Genomic DNA, 12,252 nt, shown 5'->3' on the forward strand with positions numbered 1-12,252 from the left:
AAACATTTGATGCGTTTTCAGAGTGAAACCTCCGTCTTCAGAAAACATTCTCCGGCGTAGTATGGCTGGAAAACATTTGAGCATTTTCAGAGTGAAACTTCCGTTTTCAAATTGCTCCGGCGTAATGTGGGCGGGACCTAAGTTGCAAGCCAAGTGCAACAACAAAAAAATATAACTGTTAACATCAAACAAGACATTACTTAAGGTAAATTCCTAGTACTTTGTTTAAGGTAGCCAAAGCCCGTCTTTTTGACAGATAAACTTTAAGGTGGTTTACATTAAAACGTCCCTATTGGTACAAACAGTTACAAACAAACCGTTTGTGATATATTGAGTAAAGAAACAAAATTGTTTCCCTGATCTTTGGTTGATTGAAACTTCGGTGTCTGGGAAAAGTAGAAAAAGAACAGCTGAAGTTTATCTTATTCTCTTACTGAAAGTGGGACTAAGTTTGTCCAAGCCTACTTCTGCTATGATCCGCAACATCATGATGATAATTTTCTTATCCGTTTTTAATTTGTTTAATTTATTTATTTTATGAACCTGTTTGTTTGGTTTTATCATGATGAGGTGGCAAGAAATTAGATAAAGATCACTTTAGGGCCTGACCATGACCGCCGCACACTTATACATCCTTCCCCCATTAAAGCCTTTTGAAGTGCTAATGAACTCCTCCCCCCACCCTCGTCTTTTTTTTCCTTTTCTAGGTAGTTGTATCAAATTATGTGGTGACAAAATAACGTGCCCTTCCCCGTTAGGTATTCTTTTCAACCTGGTACCCAATCCTTACCGCGCGCATGTGGTCTATCTTGTGGTTTACGTATTCATGGTAGTTGACTTTCTTAGAGCTGTTAATTCCGGAAAGAAACAAGGTATGTGCAATTTCATTTTACAGAAATTTTGTTAAACTCTTGTCCTACGAGGACAACGAAGTAGGATAGCAGCGGAAGCTTCTGATTCCACACATGGAAACTTATTTTTATATTGATCACGTAAGAAAGGCTTGCGTTACACGTTGTCCAAATTTTGTAACTGAGTCACAAAAGTGGTCACAAAAGTGTGTGATTTCTGAGATAAAAGACTCACATTTGGATTGTTGTTTTGCGAGGAAACTCTTAACGTCTGATGGATCTATTTTTAAAGATTCTGACAAGAAAGCACGAGACTTATTAGGCCAATAAAATACGATACTGTCTTCAGAAACTGATCTTCTTTGAAGTCTTTAAACTGTTCTTGCCACTAGATCGGTCTTCCGCCTGTTTTGATGATGGCTGCCTTCAGCTCGCACTTCGTACAAGCCACAATTGCAGAAGGCACTCCTGTGTTAAAGCATTGTCGGCCAAGAACCTTACACAGCGCTATTTGTGCTTTGAGGGAAGTTTCCGGGCCTGTTTCTGGGCTCACCTACCAGAAGCTTGCCATTTTCTTGCATTTTCTTGCATTTTCTTGCCTAACAGCTTGAAATATCTTTGCTTGGTTTCAATGGTAGCATCACAACTTGAATCTTTGATTCTCTAAGCCACTGATGTATCAGAGGATTATAATGCTGCCGGCTTAGATTGATTTTTGTGTCTAATTCATGCATGAAAAAAAAAAAAAAAAAAAAAAATCCACAAACACTGAACGATGTTCTTCGCACAACAACACTGGTCTATCATTGCGATGTGGATGCAAACCATAACTACTTTTTTCTCAGAAATCGCGCAATTTTCCGTGCTTTCGTGATTCAGTCCGCAAATTTAGATACGCTGTAACGTAAGTCATCCTTGCGTGATCTATATGAAAATAAGTTTCCATGTGTGGAATTTAATAAAAGGCTTAAGATCATCACAAAATTGTTTTGATTGTTTGGCTTGTTTTATTTTTTGTCGTAAAACCTCTATCCAGAACAGTTTTGTCCAGCGTGCTATAAATTGACCTAAATTGCACAGAAACTCTAAACTCTCACAGTTTCAAAGTATCATTATATATGCAAATTGCTGGTTTTCAGTGTCATGCCATTCAAAATAGATCAAAATAAAAATCAAAACCGTTCAATAGATCAAGTCCAGAATCTGGGAAATGAAAGAAAGTAAATATGCAAAGACTCTCGCCAAGATTCTGGTCACAACAGTTTTTCTTATGCGAGATATGCGGAGAAAAATTTTACCCAAATTTATAGAGATTTGTATGGAGACGCTATGCTGGTGCCCATCCGTATGGGCACCAACATGGCGGCCGGAAACCAACAGAAACATCTGTCACTGAGTTTTGCTACAAAAACGTGAATTTATCCTTCGAGGAACTCTAAAACATTAAAATAATACTTTTTCTAAGACATGAACTGTTCAGATAGCCAAATTCTCCAAAATAAGTCACTTTTTTAACCATCGTGACGCCGTCAGCATTGCCGCGTCACGCAAAAGCTTAGAAATTCAAGCGAAGTGTATCACAAAACCAAGAACGCATTCGGAACGAAAATTTGTATGAATATCAGTTTTCAGCTGCTCTTATACATCATTAAAGTAAAATCTCAGGAAGATTAATAGTTTTGTGGTTTGAATTTTAGTGACGTCATGTGAAAACCAGCTATACTCGTCCTTTATTACCTCCGAGTATCAACATCAGCGACTGACATCATCTAGTTCTAGCACGAACTCACACTGGTTTAAATAATTGAAAGGGCTAGTCCCTGGGACTTTTCCATCCAAATTATAATTGCCACTCTTTGCATTAACTGTTCGTGGGACAAGTCCCTGCGACCAAACGAAAACCAAACGCAGATTTTGCTATTTCCCTGAGCAGTAAGTCCTCTCATGTAGACAGACACTGCAAGGGACCGGTTTCCCTCCACTAACCCGTTGAAGGACTTATCACATGGTCTAGTCCTAGCGACTTGTCTCTTCGTGTTTTCACTTTCGGTGTGTTTTCATTCGTGTTTTCGTTTCCGGTTTGCAGTCGATAATTACAAGGGACTGCGTACGACAATAAACGTACTGGAAGATGTTTCGGTTTTTCATACCATTCTCGATCGTACCCAGAAGCCGCGCTCCTTTTGGTCAGCACCAAGAACCCTGATCCCGGAAGTCCTCGATTTACGGACTTCCTGTCACTCTGCACATGCTTAGAGTCAAGTCTAACAAATCGGCTAACAAATCCAATTAGCCAGGGGGTGCTGGCAGCTACCTCTGATCTCGCCGCTTTTCTAGTTCCTATGATCGCCCCAGTAGAGAAATCTGTCAATCATTTGAGAACCGTAACGAGCATGCGCATAACGGGAAAATAAAGCGAGGAAACCGCGTTCTCGTCCCCAGTGCTACTCGTCTTAAAATGTCGTTGGCGAGTAGCTCTGGACGCACCAAAAAATTCGAATTTTTCCATTGGCTGACAAAAAATGAATGCGCAGCAGAAATGAAAATTACAAAGCTCTACGCATTCCATTTTACTCCCGGCCCAGATGGCGGCACCTTCGCTCAGTTGACACAGGCGCGCTTTACGAAAAAAACAAAAAACGCAAAACAAATGGTAACCATTCCCGATCGATCCGAAGGAATCGTTAAAGTTTCCACGTAACCAAAGAAGTACGTCGCCTGCAACGATGTCATTCTCGATCGTAATCATCGTCCTTTGTTGTGGCAGCCGAGAAGGTGGGAAGAAACGTTTAAAACTCTGAGAATCAACCAGCTGATACAGCAATTACTCTGTCGCTGACCATACCAGAAGAAATCATAAAATTAAGTTCGAATCGGCAGTGGGTTTCAAGAAACGTTTGTCTTCCTTTATGAAAAGCCCAAAAGGAAACTTAGAGCCAGGTGAAAAGACGAAGAAATATCACTCTTGCCAAGCAAATGTGGCACTGGAAATCCGAAGGTGAGTGTGTTTTTCTCTCTCTGAAAGATCAAGCAGATCAGATTCTAGCAGTCCAAAATGTATTGATATTAAATTGCCAAAATGAGTCAAAGGTCCGTGTTATAATACTCTGCTCCATACCTGGATGATGTAGCAAATGGTCTGAACATGAAATTTGGTTTGTTTCTTCCACATATTGTTGTGTATGTATCTGTTACTATCTGTTGAGAAGCTTCTGCTGTTGTAGATATATATAATATCTGTTTTTTAGCTCCCTTTTCTTCATTATAGAGACCTCCCCTAGAGTCTCCCCCCCCAAAAACACGAACAAACCTTTTGTGGTCAGGCAAGAATTTAGTTTGCTTTAGAGCCTCCACCCAAATTTATTTATTTTTTAATAATTTACTTGTGGAAATGATGTGTAAAGGAAAATAACCATAGATAACCATAGCTGAAATTTGAGGCCCTTTCCTCTCTCCCCACTTTAGTTAGGAAGCAACTGCAACTAGCAAAACTTTATTCTGTCACAATAATATTAATCAGTAAATAAAAATTCAATTTATCATCCATGCAAATAACTGTGAACAAATGTAAGAGACAATTATTTATAAGTGTATAACTGATGATGAATCATCAGACTAGTGGGTTTCCAGATGTAATGTGGGAATTATCTCTACTAAAAACAAATCACACATTATAGGTGTGCAGAGTTGCATTAATATCCCCATAAGAAAAATATCATAATCCTTTTTGTTAGCCTTTGAAAGATTATTTATTTCCTATTATTATTTACTATTCTTTGTTAATTTTCAGACCATAATAGTGCTACATAAATTCCTTGAAGGATGACCATATATGGATAATTCAAATAGGAATGTTGCTCTTGCAGTTCAATAAATAATACTGAATCATCGTTAATAGTAAAGCTATGTGGTTGATGTTCTGATCAACCACAAGATGTAGAAAGTATGCGTTTGAGATTTGTTGTTGCACATGATTGTATAACAGGCTGAAGAGTCTTATTACCATGAAGTAACACGAATTGTAAAAGAGCAATGACATTGCATTATTTCCCATTCATTTTGTTTATGCAGTTTTCTAACAGAAATCTTCCATAATGTACATTGAGGCACACCAATATGAATCACTCTCTTCACATCAGGCACCTCTACATGTATACCAATGCCAAATACTAATGTTATAGTTACATCATTTTAGCTGTATTATATTTTTGGTAACACCATATACTCATATGGGAATACTGAAATAAATTTTTGTTGTTGTTGTTGTTGTTGTTGAAAACACCCAAAAGATTAGGCTTTATATAAGCTGGTTGAAAGGTATAAAATGAACAAAAACAATATAATAATTATATCAACAAAAGCGGTGGGGGGTTGGGGGACAAAATGGAGGGAATAGTCCCATATCTAGTTTTGTAATGTCTGCAGCCTTTTCTCAAGCCTGAATGTACAAAAATCCTCATTAGATGTTCTAAATACGCTAATTAAAATTGCTGCAGAGTTATTATGGAAGCCCCCAGCACACATATATAACTACTCAATAACAACTGGCACAGGACTTTTATTTTTTTTTCTCTACATTTTTCTTAACATGGTAGTAACCACTTCAAAAGCCAATTGCTACCCTATACCCTGGTTACCACACACATATTTTTTTATTCTTTCCATAGCCATATGCAAAATAGATTTCTCTTCTCATATTTATTTAATTATAATACTGATGTAAATTAATTCTGTAAATAATGCACAATAAAAGTTGATTGACTTATTTAATTTGGCAGTTTAATGATCTGTTGATTGTATAAGACCCTTTTTTGTAAAAAAAATAGAACAGAATGTGGTCACTTGAAAAAATGAGGACACGAAAGTCATATGAAACTGAGCACCTTTATTACATTCCTTGCAAGGAAACATGAGCAAAACTCCAATACAACAAAACTTTCCTGAGTTCAACAGATTTTTACTCTGCTGCAGCTTACAAACCTATGTAAATAACCAGGAAGTAAATAGTTCTTACCATTAAGAAATTTTCCCTTTATTCATCAGCACGGCTTATATTTAAATCCTCTGGTTAGTGATGCAATTTCCACGGCTGATTTCCACAAACGCTTCCGTGTGTCCATAAACAAATTTTAACGTGTCATCGATAGACGTAATACTTGCCGTATCCTGATTACTTTCCTTGAAAGCTTTAACAACTGCACCTCGCTCTTTAAACTTCTCCTTTTCATCGAATATGACGAGAAGAAACAACAAGAACACAGCTATCGATCTCTGAATTTTTTAGACGGTCTACCACAAAATGCACCGCGAAACCCGTTGGTAAAATATTACACATGCTGGCAACCGTGTTTGAAGCGGTGGCGGCATTTAAGGCCCGCTTTCTACTCTCTTTTTAACTCTAAATCACCTAACTTCAGTGAAGTAAAATCACACGTCAACGTTCCGATCTGTTTACATCTGAAGAATACACTTTATTCCTCTCTCCCTTCCCTCGGGATTAGTTTCTGAGCATGAGCAGATATGCAGGTCAAAATTACGCATGCGTTACCGGATGTCCGTGATTTACGGACATCCGGTAATCGCTGCTACCAGAGCCAACCAGAACCCTCCGTTTCTCCGACCACGTGACCAAAAGAAACGGAGGCTCTGGGGACGAGAATGAGGAAAGCGAAACATGTTTCGTGGCAATTTTTGTGCAGGATTTGCCTTCGATTTGATAACCTTTTATTCCCTGTTAGCAATGTTTAACGACAGCTCTGAGACAATCAGGATTAAGGGAATGAAGGACCAGCTTTGTGCTATTTTCCTACCGAGCGTGGTTGCATTCTTGGTTGCCTGGAGAGGTGGTTTCCCCATCTCAAGAACAGAACGAAGCTGAAGTTTTTATTTTGCTCTGGATATTTCAAGGTTGATTACCTTCCATCTTCGCACCGACGGATTATTCTTCTCTAATTTCTGTGGAAAATAGCGATGTCGAACTGTTTCACGTCTGCCATTATATATCGCGAAGCCTCCGAACGTAAGTCTTTAAAATATTTCTCAACTGTTCAGAGTTGTACTTTAAACTTGAGCTTACATTAAGCAAGCTTTTCTGTCTTAAGTTTTTTTCCCGTTTCAACTTACTGTCTTATGAAAGACTGCATTTACTTCATGATTTTGCTGTAATATGTTGAGTCTGAACATTTTCTTTCGAGTAATTTAAGGGCCTCTTCATATGAGCCCGGTCAACCTGGCTGGCTCGGTTTTCGAGATCTAGCCTCGCCACTCTTTCCTTCGTAAAAATTTCGATGTGTTCATATGAGAAGCCAGGCTGGCCCGGTTACCGAGATCTCGGGTTTTGCGACCGAGATCTCGGTAACCGGGATGAAAATTTTTCCATATGAACACTCCAGCCCGGGCAACCGGAACGCAACTATCTAGACGAAATAGCTTCGCTTTCGCATCATAGCGGCCAATTAACAAATAAAGAAGCCTCGACTGTGCTCTGTTCTGTTGTAAAGCACGCAGGAAGCGGTAGAGCACGAAAGAAGTGTAGGGGAAAACACGAGACGAAGTCGAGCGTTTTTCTCCACTTCTTGAGTGCTCGACCGCTTCCTAAGGGCTTTACAACAGAACAGAGCACACTCGAGGCTTCTTTATTTGTTTTATGATAAAGAATCTAATAATTTCCCCACGCATTTGGCTGAATTTTCAAACCAAACTTTATTTTCCAAACGAACAAAAGTGGCGTCACCCGTGCACTGTTCTCTGATAAACACGCTAACATAAGCCAATCACAATCCTTGTTAGAATTGTTCAAATAATTTGATTGGCTAACGAAGCGACAGCTGTCAATCACTAACTGGACTTCGGCTAAGCTTTCAGTTTCGAGAAGTTTGAGCGGCTTTTGAGAGAAGAACGATGCCTTCAAAGTGCGCTTTGAAGTTAATTTTTAAATACGGATCTAAAGGCAGGTGAAGGTTTATAGTCCAGAGGAATCCGGCCGTATCGTGGCCCATGGAAACGTGCACTTTTCCAGTGGAAATTACGAAACGCGGAGCTCAAAGCTTGTGGATGAAAATGCGAAATGCCGAGTTGAATTTGAAAGGAGTTACAGTTATTTACGGCTTGTAGCCGCATGCAGCAAGATTGCCCGAACTAGCGTAAAAGTTAGAAAGACTAAACGGCTCCCACTGGTTCTACTCCGAGCACAGAAGAGAATATCAGAGAAAGCTTTGCACTGAGCACTCGTCGGTTCACTTCGCTGAGATGACCGGAGAACGAGCGTTACTACACTGCATGTAAGTGTTGTTTGAGCACTTGAGCATTTTTACAAAAATAAAGCTTCTCATCATAAACAGAGACACTTCAATTGTTGTTTTCTATCATTGTTTTACTTCTTAAGTATAATTTCTGCCTTCGTAACAAATATAATGTCTTTTATCGAAGCACTGTTTAGGTTGAGAATTTGTTTATTTCGTTACGTGTTTTGTCGGCGGGAATCTAGCAAAACTTGTTATTTTAGTACAGTTTTAACAATGGTCTCTGTGAGCCATATTTACTACAGACAAACAGCTCGTTTCCATTGCGTTTGTCTGAATCACAGGGGATGTTTAATTTGGCGCAAATTTGTCAAAATTCCGACGCAAAAATTTGAAAGCCAACTTACCGTCATCAACCCGTGCTCTGTTCTCTGATAAAGCACGCACTTTCAGCCAATCAGAGCGCGCGTTATATGGAAACTTTATTATAAAATGGCATAATTTTTGCCTTGTATGTATTTCCACTTTAGGAGTAGGCGAATTAGCTTTATTAGTAAAGTTACAAGAGTCCACAAAGCTGCGACAGCCACGAACGATACAAGCTTATGTTCCACCATTTTGGTTGCGTTTTTTTGGATTTTATCCCGGTAGACCAGGCTGAAATTTCCCATATGAACAGACAACAAAATTCGTCCCGGTAACCGAGCCAGCTCGGTTACCGGGCTCATATGAAGAGGTCCTTAATCATGAAACTTGAAGGCAGTTGCAGGTCAGTCAACAACATTGAAAATAGCTACCGGTTCGCATGTCTCGATAAATTATTTAAGCAATAGACCACAAGTTTTTATGGTTTGTAGGCTGATCAACCACGCGGGATGTTGGAAGAACACGAGAAGAATTCGTAAATCACGAGCGACAGGCGAGTGATTTACGAATTCTTCGAGTGTTCTTCCAACATCCCAAGTGGTTTATCAGCCTATAAACCATAGAAACTTGTGGTCTATTGTTTTTATATAATAATTCAGAAGACACGCGAAATTTCCATGAGTTTACTGGCACAATAAACCATAGCTGATTAACCAATCAGAGCGTGCGCATTAATTTGATTATTATATAAACAGTGATAAATTATAGAGGTTTTGAAACCTCCATCCTTTACTGTTCAGTACGAATGTTAACTCGCAAATTTGAAATCATTTTCCTGCTTCTGCATATATGGGAATGTCCAAAATGGACTGTTTGCTAGGCACAGACTCAATGTAAACCCTTACTAGGTTGAGGTATTTCATTTACAAGTTATTGACCCGTAAAAATAAAGGAAGCAGCTGCTCACATGCTTTGGCATAGTTTGTACTGGTGATAAGCATCAGATTTATTTGTGTGGTGGGAAAAAACTCTGTAATACTTCTGGATATCAAAATAGGGCTGCCATATACTCATCTGCTGAGGGAGATAATTTATGAAGTAGACCCAGGGAAGGCAAATGAGCCATGTTACCTGTAGTTGAGTGCTAGTAATGAGGTAGGCAGGTAACATGGTCATTCATCGAGACAACTAACTTTAACTTGGGCAAACCTGAGTCAACAGAACCTCCACAACATTTGAAATACGCCAATTTTGAGACTTGGCTTTAAGGCTTTCGAGAATAACAAGAAAAGACATCAAGCGTAGGGATCGGTAACAGTCATTTAGCCCCCTAGTCTGTTAGCCCCTAACCATTTAAAACCCAACCAGAAGTTGATAAGGCCCCATCAAGAAATTTAAAAAAAAACTGTTTATTTTGTTGTTCTTTAAGCATGAGTAAGGGGCTAATCGACTTGTGGTTGGGGGCTAACCGGCTAGGGGCTAATCAAATGACCGGTAACCAAAGGATCAGGTTTGTTTTATTCCTCTAAGGCAAAAAGATGAGTAAGGATGTTAATATATCAAATTTGGTCTAAAGTGTTGATTATCAGTGGCTTGTTCCTGTAATGGAAGGATAGCTAAATAAGACAATAAGGAAGACTAATATAAAGTCAGATGAAAGAAGTTTTTAATAGTACTTGTCTCGAATGACAATTCTTAGTGCAAGAGAGGAGCATAAACCCTTTGAAAACTGATTGAGAGGTGGCATAAAAAACTACTGCCAGGGAAAGGGCTACAGAAAGAGCAACAAAATGTGGTGGTAAAGTCAAACTTCCTGCACACTCTCCATCTCAACGACTTGACTGGACCCATTATTTAAGCCGTTAAGTCAAGAATATCAAAACAAAAGTCTAAGGATGACTATGAAGAAACAAAAACAATCAACGACACAGTTATTGATGTAAACAAAGAGATGGTGATGAATTTTCAATTCTGCCGAGGGACCTATCCAGTATTCACTTTCATAAATAATGCCAAAATGCTTTGCCTGAAACTGAAACAGACCTCTTGTAGTAACGTAACAGAAAAGCGCCGTACCCACTGCACCCACCAATATGAAGCCTCCTTTAACCCTGTCAATTTATAAGTGCAAACAAAAAGGGTCATGAAACTGTTAAGCTGTTCAAGAAAAGCAAGCCTTACCATCAGGGAGTCCGAGATATAGAAATCTTCAGTTTATCCCGTTGATAGGACACCGCTACAAAAAATGTTCGAATGAAATATTCATCCCTGCAATCTGGCTCACACTGTGGAATTCCCACTCGCAGGTTTACGTTGGAATATTTATCCCCGATGCCTCGATCAAAATGTCCAAGATTTTGATGTATGGCAACTGGAGCTTTTTCTTAGATGTTTGAAGGTGAAATACGCAGGACGTTTACAAAACTTTACAAACGCATCCCGCTCACGGAAGTCCGCCATGTTTGCTTCCCACAAACCAGTACTTAGTCTCGCTCGGCCAAATTTCTTAACTGGGGCGATCATAGAAACTCGGTTCCAGGCCTCGCTACTTGCCCCTTCCCCCCCCCCCCACCCCCCTCCCCACTGGAATTAGCTACCAAAACGAAACGAATTCTCTGCGCGTGCTCAGAAAATCGGGTTCATTCATCCTCGGTGCTGACCAAAAGGAGCGGGGCCTCTGGGGACGAGAATGTACAATAAGAGACCGTTTTCAGATATATTAAAATTCAGCTTGGCAGTGAGACTTAGACGACACAAACAAAGGAAATTGCATGACCATGTTTATTTATCTCTTTTGTTTGGGTCCTCTTGGCCTTACAATCAAGCTGAATTTTAGTATGTCGAACGTGGCGTATTTCAGACATTGATTTGGAAACGTAAGCAGAGCTAGCCTGCTATATAACCATAATATTCCGTTTCTTCTTGCTGTCCACGAGCAGAAACAGGAAGTGGTAGAAAAGAAGGTAGGAAGCGACGAAAAAAAGCTGCGAGAACGACAAAAAATTTGTCTCGCTCATTTCAATGTCAATCTACAATGAAAGGGGTGGTGAATGGTAAATGCGAGACTTTGCGAGACGACGAGATTAGCGTTTTTCTTTGCGAGCCCGAGACATTTTGATTTCTTCAATTGCGAGACCGAGACTTTAAAGTGTTTTAGATGCGAACTCAAGACGTTCAGTTTCTAAGATGTTGTGATGTCATTTAACTGTATAAAAAAAAAAATAAACAAAATGGTACTTAACGAATTTCTTAGCCTTGAAAAAAATCGAGACTACGAGACAGCTTTGTGAGAAAAATTGAGACTGCGAGACGCACATAACCGCTAAAAAAACGAGACTGCGAGAACTGTGAAATTCGGCGAATACTTTGCGAGACCATGGGTTTTTAAAGGACCATTCGCCACCCCTATTGAAGGAAGGAGGAAAACGTCTGGATCCAGGATTGAGACGTCTTATCTTTAGTTTTGTTATGGTTCAACTATATAGCAGCGGAAAGTTTTATCTTTTATGTCTAGCATATATAATTGCGCATATTGATTGTCTTAAATCGTTCCTGTTCAGTTCAGCTATCGAAACAAACTTTTACCACGAACTCACTGTGAAACTAACTGCAAACTGTGTTATGAACGACTCCATTTTATGATGAGGTGAGCTCGAGCAGTATATCCATTTGGAATGGCTCGTCATTACGTTCAGTTTCGAAAACTACTTTCTGCTCCACACCTGCCAGGCAATCCACTAAGCACGATTTCACCGTTTCCCTTTCAATTGAATATTCAGTGTTCGCTTCGAGTC

At 39.4% G+C, this 12,252-nt stretch overlaps 1 protein-coding gene and 1 pseudogene across 2 annotated transcripts in view; one reads left to right on the forward strand and one right to left on the reverse strand.

The window, feature by feature from the left end:
* LOC145502921 (uncharacterized) overlaps positions 1 to 12,252 on the reverse strand; it is a 124,813-nt gene that overhangs the window by 13,979 nt on the left and 98,582 nt on the right. The window lies entirely within an intron of this gene.
* Positions 2,436 to 12,252, forward strand: part of LOC145502923 (uncharacterized) — a 38,188-nt pseudogene continuing 28,371 nt past the window's right edge. The window contains exons 1-2 of the transcript XR_014051404.1: positions 2,436 to 3,279; positions 6,520 to 6,870. The product of XR_014051404.1 is annotated as an uncharacterized LOC145502923 (transcript). The remainder of the gene's footprint in view (positions 3,280 to 6,519; positions 6,871 to 12,252) is intronic.

The sequence above is a fragment of the Orbicella franksi genome, chromosome 11 (assembly GCF_964199315.1).
Source record: "Orbicella franksi chromosome 11, jaOrbFran1.1, whole genome shotgun sequence".
In the NCBI taxonomy this organism is placed as follows: Eukaryota; Metazoa; Cnidaria; class Anthozoa; order Scleractinia; family Merulinidae; genus Orbicella; species Orbicella franksi.